This window comes from Protopterus annectens, chromosome 5.part0 (assembly GCF_019279795.1).
Source record: "Protopterus annectens isolate FY-2018-M chromosome 5.part0, PAN1.0, whole genome shotgun sequence".
Lineage (NCBI taxonomy): Eukaryota > Metazoa > Chordata > Ceratodontiformes > Protopteridae > Protopterus > Protopterus annectens.
Window position 1 is genome coordinate 1,450,678,950 of NC_056735.1, and position 16,837 is coordinate 1,450,695,786.

Consider the following 16,837-nt stretch of genomic DNA (forward strand, 5'->3'; position numbering starts at 1 on the left):
TTGGTGTCAACACGCTCACGGCCTGGAAACTCTTCTAACTATAATTCCTTGCCTCATAAAAAGATTTTCTTTGGTGGGCAACAGCATGCTCCCTCAACAAGGGACTGCCTTTCTTCCCACCCCCCGCTGCCCAGACCCTCACCACAGATGCATCAGACTATGCCTGGGGTGCACACCTGATCAGCAGATGTATACAGGGCCAATGGAGCCCACAGCTAATCCCTCTGCACATCACTCAAAAAGAGATGATGGATGTGCAGCACACCTTGATAGCTTTCAAGCCCCTTCTCTCTCCAGGGGCTCTTCTGATCAAACAGACAACACCACTTTGATGTGGTACATCAACAAGCAGGGAGGGACTCAATCCTACCCTCTGTGCAAGCTGGCCATGACCGTTTGGCACACAGCCTCTGCCATGCAACTACACCTGTTAGCACAATTCCTACCAGGCTCTCTCAACTCTCTGGCAGACCAGTTAAGCAGAAATCTTCTGGACCCACATGAGTGCCAACTCAATAAAAATACCTTCACCCTAACAACTCAGAAATGGGGAACCCAAAGGTCTACTTCTTTGCCTCCCACACCAACCATCAGCTCAGTAAATTCTGCACCAGGGAGCATCACTACATGGCTTGGAAAGTGGATGCCCTGTCCTTCCCCCTGGGTCAGTCTTTCAGTCTATTCTTTTCCTCCCCTAACTCTCATCCCCAGGGTACTGCTCAAAATAAGGGAAGAAAAACCAAGGACCATTCCAGACTGCCCCCAGCTACACTGGTACCCCTTGCTATGCATCCTGTCCCCACTGCCTCCATGGCATCTTCCTCAGAAGCCAAACCTCCTGACCCAGAAGGAAGGGGGAATTCATGCATCCCCAATTGCAGACACTCAGTTTGGCAGCTTCGCTTATTCCCTAACCCCGAACCAGTCTGCCATCCTCAGTAAACAGGTTCTGGATGTTATCCATGAGGCCAGATGCCATAGCACCAGAAAGTCTTATGCTGATAAATGGAAAAGGTTCTGCACTTGGATCCAGGCTAAGGGAGCCAGTACGGCACAGCCCTCCCTCCTCTCACCCTGGAATACTTAGCTGACCTACTGCACAGTGGCCTTTCTTTCTCCTCTATAAAAATTCATGCCTCTGCTATTTCTACTCATTTTCACACTGAGCAGCCCATTTTCTCACACCCTTTGATCAAACAGTTCCTAAGAGGGGCTAGCAACTTGAGACCACCCAGAAGGGCACCAACACCAGCTTGGGACTTTAACTTTGTATTGGAAAAGCTCACCCTGTCAAGCCAGCTTCTTCTGCAGAGCTAACATTTCTCTCCTGGACGACAACATTCCTTCTGGCCATCACTTCAGCCAGAAGAGTCTCTGAGCTGCAAGCACTCATGGCTGTGGAACCCTTCATCATCTTCCATGCAGACAGGGTATCCCTCAAAACTAACCCATCCTTCATGCCCAAGGTGGTGTCCAGTGTGGCTCTCAACTAATCATTTTATTTGCCCACCTTTTTTTACTAATCCCCAGAACAAGGGGGAAAGGATTCTTCACACTCTGGATGTGCACAGACAGCTCAGATTCTATCTAGACAGGACTAAATCCTTCAGAAAGTCTGATCAATTGCTGGTTAGCTTTGCTATAGGGGCAGAAGGCAAAGCCATCTCTAAACAAACCATTTCCAAATGGATAGCACACTGCATCCATTTCTGCTACAAACAACATGGAAAGCCTTCCCCTCAAGGGGGTCAGGACACACTCCACCAGAGCAGGCTCCACCTCTGCAGCTTTCCTCAGAGGAGTCCCCACCAGGGACTGGAGACTGCCACATGGACATCTGTTCACACTTTTACCAAGCATTACCACCTGCCTCTCTTCTCCAAATCCATGGCAGGGTTTACCTCTGCAGTCTTTCAGGGCATCCTGGCCAGCCCCTAGTTTCCTTGACTGCCTCCACGCTTTTCCTCAGCTTTGGGAAGCAACTCAAATGTGATGACTGCAACAGTGAAACTCTAAGAACATATACAGTTGTGTACACATCATAAATGTAGATGTTCGAGTGTATTCACTGTTGCAGTCCTGGTTCCCCCCCTCCATCCCTCTTTCTTCTCTTTCTCCTTTTATTACCCTTCTTCCTTGTTGTTCTCCTTTCCTTACAAGGGACTTATTGGTATTTATTTTACACTGGTGAGGTTCTTCCACCAGAGCCTGGCCTCCTACTTGGGGGCTCCTGACAGGTTAGGACAAGAAAACTGATGTAACGGCATTGGCTGCCTTACTTTATACTACTGATGACCTGATGACAGTCCTCAAGTGACAGCAACTGACGCAGAAATACTACATCTCTGTTATTTGGGCCGGCTGAGGGCTATCCTGGCAGAGATAACCCAAATGTGATGACTGCAACAGTGAATACACTTGAACATCTACATTTAAGTGTGCACAACTGTACTTTTCTAGGATGTGACTCTGTACCAGAGAGTGATGCATAGGCATAACTCATTCCCATAACCACATGGCTTCCTGGGATGCATAACGTAACTCATTCTCATAACCACATGGCTTCCCAGGATGCATAGGGATAACTCATTGAAATAACCACATAGCTTCCTGGGATGCATAGGCATAAGTCATTCCCGTAACCACATGGCTTCCCAGGATGCATAGGCATAACTCATTCCCATAACCACATGGCTTCCCGGGATACATAAGCATAGCCCATTCCCATAATCACATGGCTTCCTGGGATGCATAGCCCATTCTCATAACCACATGGCTTCCTGGGATGCATAGGCATAGCTCATTCCCATAACCACATGGCTTCTTGTGATGCATAGGCATAGCCCAGTTCCATAACCACATGGCTTCTTGTGATGCATAGGCATAACTCATTCCCGTAACCACATGGCTTCCCGGGATGCATAGGCATAACTCATGCCCATAACCACATGGCTTTCCGGGATGCATAGGCATAGCCCATTCCCATAACCACATGGCTTACTGGGATGCATAGGCATAGCTCATTTCCATAACCACATGGCTTCCTGGGATGCTTAGGCATAACTCATTCCCATAACCACATGGCTTCCTGGGATGCATAGGCATAGCCCATTCCCATAACTAACCACATGGCTTCTCGGGATGCATAGGCATAGCCCATTCCCATAATGACATGGCTTCCAGGCAGATGGGGTAGGAGTGTGTCATTATGGGAATGGGCTATGCCCATAATGACATGGCTTCCGGGCAGATGAGGTAGGAGTGTGTTTATCCCTGATTGTTGTCAGTGTAGACGTAACAGCTCTCAGGGTAGGGAAATTTGGAATGCTTACAAAGTGAGGAGGAATAGCCTTATTCTAGAACACTGATGTGCAAACTCTCCTGTATCTGTTACCATTCACCTTGGACTATCTGTTTTCGAAAATTGACTGGGAACTATGAAAGGTCTGACCAGAGTAAAAACTGGCTTATGCAACCACCAGCACAAATGTTTCCTACATGTTTTGAAAATCTTGACTGAAACAGACATGACATTTGAAAATTGATTGCACTGTTACTTCAAAGATCATGTAGCACCTGACATTAGAAACCATGTAGTTGGTGACTGCCATGAGTCTCAAGGCCCTGAAGCAGACAGAAACCAGAATTGTGAATGCTTGGAGGATTTGAAATGCAACATTCCTGATGGATGGGCAGGATTCTGTTGGAGGACAGAAACACATTGCAAGATAGTGTCCAGAGTGCATCCAGTGACTGTGAACATCAGAGTGAGCATCTTCTGTGACTTTGCCGTGTTCGTTGTGATTTCTAGAGAATGGAACAGATTCAGAAGACTCCTTGCTCACAATTAGACCAAATATTGTTAAAGTGTCTGGGAGCCAATTGTCCAGGAATGAAAATACCTTGGAATTCTGTAGGCTCTCATTTACTGCCATGTTGTTTAAGATTTTTGTGGTTTATCCCCTTCATATGTTTTTCTTGTTGCTGTTCAGATGTTTGTTGTTTGTAAAACAGATGAATAGCTTGCCCCATTGGGTATATGTGTAAGTTAATGGCAAAACCTTCTTTACTAAGTTTATCAGCAGTAGTCTCAAGCAGCCTGTATCTAACATTAGCCTAATGTAGGTTTTCTGTCAATTAAAACCCTTAATTTATTTTATTGTAATGCTTACTATTGTTTGATTATTTTTAACAGTCAACTGTTGTGTTAAGCAAGGTAATAGCAAGCAGTGAACAGCACCTATTGTCCCCATTCTGGGTTTAGATGTTGCGCCTAATTTGGGTCTAATCCTAAACCCCCCACTCAGATGTTCTTCGTGTTTCACTGTTGCAGTCATTACATTTGGGGTAATCTGCTGGAAGGTTGCCCTCAGTCGGCCTGATTAACAAAGTCTTGTGTCCTGCATCAGTTGCTGTCCCTTCTTCCATGACGTCAGGTCATCAGGGGTATAAAACATGCAGCCAACACCATTACATCAGTCTTTCTTTCCGTGCGGTGCCTAAAGCAGAAGAAGTTCCCAAGTGCCAGTCGGCCAACTCCTGAAATTTTCGTTTTTGAGTTTCAGAACCGAAGTCTTCAACTAAAAAGCTAAGTACCCCGTTGGGGAAACTTTTTCTTGCTCCTTACCGATGTCAGTAAAAGTTAATAATTGCATTACTTGTGGGAAGCAAATAGCTCATAAGGATTTTCATTTGTACTGTATTCCTTGCCTAGGCCCTGACCACAACGTATTTTGCTGGCAGTTTTGTGCTAAATTTAATCAATGCACTATCAAACGTCGGTACATTTTTGCTTCTAAATATTTTGGCTCACGTTTTAATTATTCAGAAATATCAGTTAGCAATCCGACTACTGGAATACCTAAAAAATGCAAAGAAAAAGACAGAGACAGGCCATTGAGGTCCAAAACTGCCGATGACACTTCTCCTCAGCCAGTCGCCAGTTCGCCGGTACCAGTGAGGTGCTTTCGCAGCCCCTGATACCCACTACTTCTGATTCGCAGGCCTCTACTGAGACCCATTCGGAGTCCAGTATGCCGCGAGATGCTTCAATTATGGAACCTGCGGATGTCTCTACCTTGGATGGGTCCGGAGCCGCTGTGCAGGCACTGGCTTCTGAGGGTGTTTTCAGGCCTACAGATTTGTATATTAGACCGACGCCATCTTCAAAACTAAGGCCAAAATCTAGGCCTATGCCTAAAAAAACAACGACTGGCCCACATGTGCAGGCCCCTATGCCTAAAAAATAAATGATCAAAATGGCTGAAGATTTAATTACTCTGAACTAGAGTAGTCCAGATTTCAGTTTTTGCTGAATTCTGGGCTGTGGTATAGGTTCCTGTGTTGCCCATATTCTTACTTGGATAGGAGGAAGCTTCTCTGTTTACCAGTGAGAGTGGGGAGCTTTGAGCAGCCTATCTGTCCCTGGAGGAGTGGTCACAGTCCAGCAACTAGTAGCTTATTGGCCATTTTGGGCTAATTCCTATCTCTTTCAAGCTCCCTGCCTTAAAACCCGCATTTGCATGGTTTTGTGTGATTTTGCACATGGCACAATGTCGTGCAGCGCCATTTAAGGTGTTTTAAAGTATTCCCGGCTCCACAAAGTCTGCTCTTCAATTTTTCCCTTGGAACTAGTCTAACTCTTAAAGTAAGCACTCTACCTCCCTTCTACAGCCCAGCACTTGCTCCAATACCTCAGTAAGCACTAACAAACTATAGCACTACACCCCCTTTTACTACCCAGAAGTGCAAGGCTCCCTATTCGTCCATTCCAGACAATCAATAAATCAGTTTTTTAACTATCCAGGCATGTCCAAAGTGCAGTTTCAGGTATACTCTCCAGTCCAGCTGGTGAATCTGGGAATCTTGAGGCAATGTTACAATTGCCTTATGTATACAGACAACCCTCTCCTCCTTCCAACAAACTCAAATGTATGTGAGAGATGCAACTATACAGCCAAACTGGAGGTCAAGCTCTCTCAAACCAAGACTGGCACAGTCAGTCAGGAGGAGAAGGAAACCACTCACACCACACAACCATTCTCACATAGACCAATCGCATCAGCAAACATGACACTTAAACTTACAAAAACATACTCGGAAGCTCTAAATAAAAATCTGCCAAAGCAGCAGAGACCTCCAAAGCAGACATCCAAGCAACCACTACCCCACAACAACTTTCACGTATCACATACTTCACAAAGTCAATGTGCCACACAGAAGCAGCCCTTAAGGCTAAATAATGCACTTAATACACTAGTAATAGGAGACACTATTGTCAGGAACACTGACATCCCGCTCACCAGAACACAAGCACTCAGGTCACTCCACAGCAGGTACAAATATGACTCTGTCATTGTCCATGTTGGCGTGAATGACCTGAGACGTACCTCCCTGAACTACATGAAAACAGACATAGAGGAGCTCTCTGATCATGTAGCTCAGGTCGGTATGACCCTGACCCTGAGTAGCATCTTGCCCTCACCAAGAATTATGCCACAGTATAAAGACAAAATTATCAATTTTAACAATTGGCTAAGCTATTGGTGTCATTCAAAGGGGATCCAGTGTCTGTCAGCCTGGGATGACATGCTCAACAAGCCACGTTGCTTCACCAGGGATGGCTTGAACCTGTCACCTTTAGGTTTTTGAATACTGGCTAAGGTTCTTGCCACCCCCATAGTACCTTTTTTAGGCAAGGCTCAAAAGACAAAACCACCTCCATAGACAATACCAGAAACAAAAAACTAAGGGTAATGCTACTCAACGCCAGAAGTCTAAACCTCAAGATGCACGCACTCAAGGCACTCCTCAGTATGGAGAAAATCGATATCTGTGCAGTAACAGAAACCTGGTTTAAGGCTCCAGAGAGAACCCCAGCACTACCAGGATTCAACTCATACCATACCTTTCGGCCCCAGAACTCAGACCGAAATACTAAAGGTGGGGGAGTATCCATCTTCATCAAGGATACCCACATCTCCAGGTTAGTGGCACTGCACGAGGCATTAGAGACCCTCCAGGTGCAACTAACAGTGGGCAAAACTGCTTTTCAGCTTGTAGGACCCCCAATCGGCATTCCTGAGAACATTGGAGAATATGAAGGTCTCGCCAAACACCATGATTTTGGGGGATTTCAACTACCTAAACGTTGACTGGGAAAACTACTCAAGTCCCAACTCCTTTGCCCAACGGTTCCTGGAGTTTATAAACTCAAATGCCATGGAACAACTGGTCACCACTCCCACAAGAGGGGACAACATATTGGACCTGGTCATCACCAACATGGGGGATCATTGTTCCACACCAGAGGTAAACCCATCGTTGGTAAGATCAGATCACAAACTAATCACAATGGACATCCACATCCCAACCCCACCCCCGGCCAAGGAAACCACTGTGAAAAATCTCTCAAAAGCAAACTTCACACTTCTCAAGACCAAGGTAGAAAGTTTCAAAGCCCCCGGGCAAATGGAAAATGCTATCCAAACCGCAGAATCCTTTATAAATGCACTCTATGAGCACCTTCAGGAATGCATGGATCATGCCATCCCAAGTAAAACCAAGACTCACTCCTCCAAACACAGGAGACCACTCTGGTGGACCCTGGCCATAAATAAGCTATACAACAGAAGGAGGAAACTATTACATGATGGGGCAAAATCCCAAAAAGAGAAGGCATCCGTGATCAGTATTAGCAAGAAACTTCACTCAATCATAAAATCATCAAAGGCTAACTTCGAAAGAAAAATCGCCAAAGACTTTTAAAGATAGTCACAAGGCGTTCTTTAGCTATGTCAAGAATCTGAACCCACTGACATTGCCAACATCCTGGTGGACAGGTTCAGTACAAACTTTACCCCCCTTCCCCCCCAAAAGGGCCTGTGTCTATCCCAGAAAAATGCAGTCCCCCAGTCATCACAGACAAACAGGTGAAAGCAGCCCTTTTCAAAGTAAAAAACACAGCATCAATGGGACCGGATGGTATCCCGGGCTTTGTCTTACACGAGCTCCAAAAAGAACTAAACCCTCATGTAAACTCACTGTTGCAACTCAGCCTTACCACAGGTTATGTACTCAAAGAATGGCGTACAGCAACAGTAATCCCGCTCCACAAAGATGGCGCCACAATGGATCCCGGGAACTATTGCCCCATAAGCCTGACTAGCCTGGTCTGCAAGGCTATGGAGCGCATCATCATGGATCTCATAAACAAAGACATTGGGAACTTCCAGACACTAGACCCTACCCAATTCGGCTTGGTTAAAGGCAGATCTTGTCTCCTAAACCTAGTTGACTTCTTTGAAATAGCTACCAAAGCCATAGATGAGGGAAAGGTAGTCCACACAGCCTACCTGGACCTTGCAAAGGCCTTCGACACAATACCCCACTCTGGCATCATAAATAAGCTTACCAGCTTAAATATCAACCTATATGTCACAGGATGGGTTGCAAACTGGCTCAGGGATAGAACTCACATGGTCAGAGTTGCGGGTGCCATGTCCGACTCTAAACTGGTTACAAGTGGCATCCCACAGGGCTCAGTCCTGGGACCCCTCTTGTTTGGTATATACTTCTCTGAGATACAGGCAAGCATGGGAGGACTTTGGCTGACCAAGTTTGCAGTTGATTGCAAGCTGAGAGCCATAATCGACTCTCTGGCTGACACAAGCATCCTCCAGAAGGGTCTTACAGAGACAGATACCTTGTGTCAAAACCATGGTCTTAAGCTAAATGTCAAAAAGTGCATAGTCATCCCTTTTGGGAAAAACAAAGTGCCCACAAACTACCACATAGGAGGTAATCCACTAAGTACGGAAGAAGTAATTAGGGATCTGGGGACCCAAGTAGATAGTAATCTCTCCTTTGACAATCACATTGCCAAAGTGGTTAGAAAAACTTTCTATATAGCTCACCTAATCACAAAAGGGTTCACATCTAGATCAAGAGAGGTCATTGTGCCCCTCTACTCATCACTCATCAGACCCTTAATTGAGTACAATGCCCCATTTGGGATGTATCTTACCTGACACCTACAACAGATGGAGAGACCTCAAAAGTACCTCACCAAGAGGATTGTGGGCCTCAAACAGATGCCCTATGCTACTCAACTAAAGAAACTCCAGCTCTACTCAGCTGCTTACCGCCTACTCGGAGGCAATCTCTGCCCGACATACAAGGCCATGTCTAACCCGGAACTGATGGACATGCTCCACCTCAAGAAAGCCAAATCCATTAGAGCTACATGCTCCATGGATTTAAACCTCAGCACAACAATAAAAAAGGACATGCTGGACGGATAGATTCATATCCCAGAGGCTTCCCTCGCTCTGGAATAGAATCCCAGTTCATGTTAGGCAGAGCCCCTCGCTGACCCTCTTCAAGAGAAATCTTGATGAGTGGATGGGAAATCGTTAATTTACTCCTGGGATCACTTCTATGGCCCTGCTGGACAGAGGCTCTGGAATCTAGTCTAAAAGGGTGGCGAAAGCCAACACATTCTGGCTAGGCTTATAAATCCCCTAGGGCAGATAGCCTAGTACCTACCTATGATCAGAGGTAGCCAGCCCCGCCCTTCTAAGAGGCCTAGGCAAGACATTGATTATGAATCTTCTGAACAGGATTCTATTTCTTCTGACTCTTCTAATGAACAGGAATTATCTATACCTACTTATGAGGATTCTGATGCAGAAGATTCCATTCCTTCTGCTTCTCCCCTGAGGATTTTTCTTTTGGGGAAACTTTACATACCTTAAGGGAACATTTCCACTGGGGAAGTCAGGATTTCTCTGAATCTAAAAAGAGACTTGGGGATTTTCTTCTTCTTCCTCAGCATAAGCCTTTGGCTATACCTCCTGTTCTAGACATTGTTAATGATGTTTTTTTCAGAATATAGTATGGCTCATGATTCTCTTCCTTGTAAGCCAGACAGATACTACAGGGTTCCTGACCCCCACAAATTCCTTTTCAAAACTCCTATTGCAGATCCTGAAACCATTTCTCAGGGTCCCAAGGGCATTAAGGCTTCTACTGCTAAAAATCCTACCCCTTCCGATAGAGATTCCAGGGCGCTGGATAGATGGGGTAAGAAGGTTTACACTTCTGCAACCTTGGCAATCAGGGCTTTAAACTGTCAATTTCATATGCTAAAATATCAACAGCATATAATGGGACTGCTTAAACAGAAAATTATGTTAATTTCTGACTGTGTGGAAAACAAAGATTTGCAGGATTTATTGCATTCAGCTGAACAACTGCGGTGGTGGTGCTGCAGTAGTGCTGTTGCCTCACAGTAAGACGTTGTCCCGTTCGATTCTCAGCTAGAGCGTCTTCTGTCTGGAGACGTGCGTGAATGGGCGTACCTTCGTTGAAGGTTGTGCGTCAGGGCTGGCAACTCGGCACGTAAAAATCTACTGCCAATCATTAGCGGACCAGAGTTCCGCTGTGGCAACCCCTAACCGTGAAAAGCCGAAAGACACAACAACATTGCATTCAGCTGAACAGGTTGGAAAATATACTTTGCAATGTAGTTTTGATTCTTTGGAGGCCTCTTGCAAGGCTGCTGTAACTGGGTCTGTGCTAAGAAGGCATGCTTGGCTCAAAGAGTAAAATCTGCCTGATCATGTTAAAGCAAAATTGTTGGATGCTCCTTTACAACAGGACCGTCTCTTTGGTAATAAGGCTGAAGACGTTTTAAAAAAATATGGAAGATAAAGCTAAATCTATGCAAACTGTGAATGATTTCTTACAAGTGCAACCTCCCAGATTTAGTAGGCAGTGGCCTGCTAAGAACTGGTCCTTTCCAGTTCCTTCGAGAGCCACTAAAGTCAAACCCAGACATTCCAAAGGCTCCAGGTTTCAGTACCAAGGGACTTTCAGAACAAAGCAATGGGGTGCCTCCTCTTCCAAATCTGGAAACAACAAGACACCTCCCTATGGTAAGCAATCTCAATGACTTCCCTTTACTCTTACCAAGCACTTACCTTTTAGCTGCCCCTTTGGGGGGAAAACTGGCTCTACATGCAAAAAACTGGCAACTTATAACCCAGGGCAAATGGGTTTTAAATATAGTATCCCAGGGATACAGATTTCACTTCCACACGTTGCCAATTCCAAGCAGATGGCCAGACCTGCCCCCAAATCAGTGGGCAGAGGCCCAGAAACAAGTACTTTCCCTCATAAGCATATGGGCTATTCAACCAGTACCAGAAGAGGAAAAGGGACAAGGTTTCTATTCAAGACTTTTCCTGGTACCCAGAAAAGACAAATCATGGTGTCTAATTCTGGACTTATCTACTGTAAACACCTTTCTGGACATCCCAAAATTCAAGATGCTGACACTTCACCAGTTACTTCCTATGCTAGGCAAAGATACCTGGTTGGCAACTCTAGATTTAAAGGAGGTTTACCTGCATATCCCAATCAGGGAATCTTGCAGAAGATACCTCCGCTTCAAAGCGGGCTACTTGCATTACCAATTCTCTGCACTGCCCTTTGGCTTATCTACTGAGCCCAGGGTCTTTACAAAGTGCCTGGCACCAGTAATTGCATTTTGCAGGCAAACAAATATTCAAATATATCCATACCTGGACGATTGTCTAATTTAGGCAGAAAACAAGGACATTCTTCTAAAACATCTGGCGTTTGCAAAAAGGGTTCTAACTTGTCTAGGGTATACTATAAACGAAAAGAAATCTCAACTGGTACCCTCTCAAAAAATTATATTCCTGGGTGCAAACTTGAATACAACTGCCCAGATGGCTTTCCTTATGCCAGAGAAGCAAATTCATTTGGTGACTTACTTCAAACAGATGACCACAAAAACCCTGCTTTCCGCAAGGCAAATACTGCAAACCTTGGGGTTCATGGCCTCCTGCATTCTTCTAATTCCATATGCAAGACTGCATATGAGGAAACTTCAGTGGTACTTAAAAAGTCTATGGAGTCAGCATTGTCACAGCCTGGAAACAATGATTCCTATCATACCTTGCCTGCAACTAGAGTTCCTATGGTGGGCAGAGGCCTGCCACCAAAACAAGGGGCTGCCATTTACACCACCTCCTGCCGCCCAAACCATGACTACAGATGCATCAGACTATGCTTGGGGGCACATTTGGCAGGGAAGTGCATTCAGGGCAAATGGAGCTCAAATCAAATGCACCTTCATATCAATCAAAAATAAATGCTAGCTGTACAGAATGCACTGACAGCCTTCAAGGACTACCTTCATCCAGGACGGTGATGTGGTACATAAACAAGCAGGGGGATACACACTTCTATCCCCTTTGCAGACTAGCCATGGCATTGTGGAACATGGCCTTGACCTATCAAGTACAACTACAAGCTCAGTTCCTGCCAGGAAAGCTGAATACTCTGACAGATGAACTAAGCAGAAATCTCATGGACCCACATGAATGGAAACTGAAACCATGGATTTTCAACATGTTGACACACAAATGGGGGAGCCCAGACATAGATCTTTTTGCCTCACCCCAGAGCTATCAGTTGGACAAGTTTTGCACAAGAATTCATCACAAAAAAGCCTGGAAAGTGGATGCTCTATCCTTCAGCTGGAAAAACCTATCAGTCTATGCCTTTCCCCCAATGCCTCAGCTCTCCAAAGTTCTCCTAAAAGTCAAACAGGACAAATCAAAAATGATTTTGATTGCTCCAGACTGGCCTCGCCAACACTGGTACCCACTCCTGCACAATGTGTCACACCTTCCACCATGGCACCTGCCTCAGACACCTTACTTACTGTATCAGCAGAACAACCAAATTCTGCACACTCAGCTCCAAACTTTGAATCTTGCAGCATGGCTAAACACCTAAATTCACCCTTAGCATCCCTCAGCAAACTTGTGATGGATGTCATTTTGGAGGCGAGAAGACCTAGTACTAAAAAATCTTATGCTGACAAATGGAAAAGATTCTGTGCCTGGAATCAATCTCAAGGGATAAGCTCAGCAGTGCCCAACATTCCTCAGATTTTGCAATACTTAACTGAGATGCTTCACAACGGCTTGTCCTTTTCTTCCATAAAAATCCATGCCTCAGCCATTTCAGTTCACTACAACATAGAACCTCCCCTCTTTTCGCATCCCCTGCTAAAGCAGTATCTCAAAGGGGCCAAAAACTTAAGACCACCCAGGAGAGCTCCTACCCCTACCTGGGACCTCAATTTTGTATTGGAAAAGCTCACTCTCCCTCCTTTCAAGCCAGCTGCTACTGCAGACTTAAAATTTCTCTCCTGGAAAACAGCTTTCCTTTTAGCAGTCACTTCAGCTAGAAGGATTTCCGAATTACATGCTCTTATGGCAGTGGAGCCTTTCATCATTTTTCATGTGGACAGGGTATCTCTCAGGACCAATCCATCTTCATGCCTAAGGTGGTATCCAGTGTGGCTCTTAATCAGACTATTCATTTGCCAACTTTCTTTCCCAATCAAAAGAACAAGGGGGAGCGGTTTCTGCATTCATTGGATGTACACAGACAACTTAGATTTTACTTAAACAGCACAAAATCTCAAAGAAAATCTGAACAACTGCTGGTGGCATTTGCTGCAGGGGCAGAGGGAAAGGCTTTTTCAAAGCAAACCATTTCCAAATGGATAAGCCATTGTATTAGTTTCTGCTATATGCACCATGGAAAAACTATCCCCCCAGGGGATCAGATCCCATTCCACCACGGCTGCATCTACTTAAACAGCCTTTCTCAGAGGTGTTCCTACCAGGGACATTCTAGAAGCTGCTACCTGGAGCTCAGTTCATACGTTCACCAAACATTACCATTTACCACTTTTCTCTAAATCCAGAGCTGGCTTTGCCACTGCTGTCCTTCAGGGCCTTATAGCTGGTCCTAATGCTATATAATTCCCTCCACCCAACCATAGCTTTGGGAATCTACCCAAATGTAATGACTGCAACAGTGAAACACGAAGAACATAGTACAGTTGTGTACACTTACCATAAATGTAGATGTTCGAGTGTATTCACTGTTGCAGTCCTGGTTACCCTCCCTCCAGCCCCCTATTTTTCTCTGGTTATACCTCTACTTTCTTTCACTATGTTTTAAAAGCCCTTTTGGTGTATTTGCTTTTGGGATTGGAGATATATTTTTTATGTTTTTAATTTTATTTGCTCCCCATTTGGGGGGCACCTGACATCTGGGGCAAGAAAAACTGATGTAATGGCATCGGCTGCATGTTTTATACCCCTGATGACCTGACATCATGGAAGAAGGGACAGCAACCGACGCAGGACCCAAGACTTTGTTAATCAGGCTAACTGAGGACAACCTGCCAGCAGATTACCCCAAATGTAATGACTGCAACAGTGAATACACTCAAACATCTACATTTATGGTAAGTGTACACAACTGTACTTTCCTAATCCAGGTTCTTGCTCCCATACCCTAAATCTCCACTCCAGTCCTAAGTTCCCAGATTGTTCCCTAACCAAACAAGCATCCTTCCCACTCCCTAACCATTAAACTACATTCCTGCTCCCTAAACCTAAACCCCCTTCATGATTGCTTCCCTAATTTACACTTCCAGCCCTTCCCACTCCCCTCCTCATGGCTGCTGCATGTACCTCACTCAAACTTGACTAATGTGTGTTGCTAAGGTGCAGCAGTTCTTGCCCAACCTCACATTTCAAGCACTTACCATAAATGTAGATGTTTTGCAGTCATTACATTTGGGGTAATCTGCTGGCAGGTTGTCCTCAGTTAGCCTGATTAACAAAGTCTTGGGTCCTGCGTCGGTTGCTGCCCCTTCTTCCATGATGTCAGGTCATCAGGGGTATAAAACATGCAGCAGCCTACATGAGCTACAAGACACTAGAGTCCCTGGCTTCAACATGGTGGTTGTCGAGTGCTTGGGACACAAGCACTTGTAGTGGAAATGCCTTATTCAATGCTGTGGGTGTCATTTGTCTTAATATTCTGTTATAGCTTATTGAGAGATGCATTTAAGGTAGAATTGTTTACCACTGATGTCTCTAATCCCTTTCTTTATAGTATTTTAATAAGTCTATCAAGCCAACAGTTTATTTTGACTTTGTATTCATGCCAAATCCAGAATCCCAGAAATGCTTTATTTACATGGTAATGCTTATGTAAGTAGGAAATGAATACACTGTCATATTACATGATTGGGCCTTAGCTTATGAAACACTTAAATGTTAAGGATCGGGCATGTGTTTTTATTTAAATATACTAACTTCTCACTGGAGTGAGAGAAGCACAGTACTCCAGTATACTTGCAAAAATAGTCTTAAATATGACAGTGGAAATGATTCTTTTGCTGAATATAAACTTACGTGTTCTCACAAACTTTTGAGCTCTGGGTAAAGTTCTGCCTGAAGTCAGGGGCAGCTGTCAAAAATGTAACCCATTTGTACATATAAAGCTATTTTGATCTCTTGGCTAAGTTAGTAAACGTAATAATTTCACATATCTGAGTAAAGCAAAACTCTCCTCTCAGTAAAGCTCTCATCACCTTACTGCTTTTGCATAACACTGGATGACTTACCACCCAGATTTACTAGTGTAGCGTCAAACAGAAAATGCCTTGTTTAATACAAATGTTTCTAAAGCTTTTGACAGTGGGAGCTATAGTATTTTTATCATAGAAATTGTATAGAATTGTAATTGGTAGAAAAAGGGCACGGATTAAAATAGGAGACAAAGGGTCACAATTGCATCCGTTTCTTAAATTCTCCTGTGTGTTGTGCCAAGAAAAGATTGTGTATAATGCATATAGATGGCACTTCTACTCATTTGTGGAATCTGCAAAACAGTGATGCATCATTCTTTAATTCTGAAAATTGTAAACTGTGTATGTATGCATTATAAGGAGTAACATTAAACATTATGATTAACAGTAAACAAAAGTTGTGTTGTTTATTGCCATGCAGTTTATAATCACCTTTGAATAACATTAGCAAATCATATAGACCATAAACTGTGATAATGAGATTTAGAGACAATTCTGACCCTATGTAGGGGCTTTATTAGGCCAAAACTTAATGTGCTATTATGTGGATACTGAACTTAAAAAAGGGCTGCGTTTTGTGAAGTCTGTAAAGTGAAAAGACACCAGAATAGTGACGGTTAAGAGGAACTGTTTTTCCTCCTCTCTAACCACTGTAATATCTAGTAACTATTTAAAATGCCAAGTCCCAAAATATGGAGACTGAATGGCTGAAAGAAGATATAGTGATCTTGGAGTTGGTTTGTATAAGTTTGGGGGTGCGGGGGACTTGCGCATGGGGGGTAAAGGGGAGCTTGCCTCCTGCAAAAAATAGGTTTTAAAGGGGAGAGTGATTTTCAAGATTCACTCTTCTCCTGTGTTTTTGGTCTTTTGTATTTTCAGCTCTTCGGCACTCAGCATTTTGAGTGCAGCCATTTCGAAACGGAGCCGTAATATCCTGATAGTTTAGTAATTGAGAAGAACAATGCACTCATCAATCTGTATCCTACTAGAAATGCTCAGCATGAAATTATATATAACCAAGACATTTTTGACATTTAGCACCTTACTACTGCACTTACCCATAATTCATTCTGCATTATTTCTATTAAAAAAGGATTCCAAGAATAGTCCAGAGTATCTCTGCTTATGTGATGTTTATTTCTGCAATGTCTTAATTTTTTTCTCATGGAATTCTTAGTTACACTGTTTGAATAATGCTGATCTATAATTCTGACTGTATGCCATAAGCTGTATATTTATTTTCAATTGCTAACAAGCACATGCACTTGAAATCCATTTCTGTATGGATTTAATAAGCCAAATTTCAGGTGAAGTGCATCATGTCCTTTAATGGCAATTATT

At 44.0% G+C, this 16,837-nt stretch overlaps 1 protein-coding gene across 2 annotated transcripts in view; it reads left to right on the forward strand.

Moving 5' to 3' along the window:
• The window catches only part of AMOTL1 (angiomotin like 1), a 703,914-nt gene that overhangs the window by 381,779 nt on the left and 305,298 nt on the right, over positions 1–16,837 (forward strand). The window lies entirely within an intron of this gene.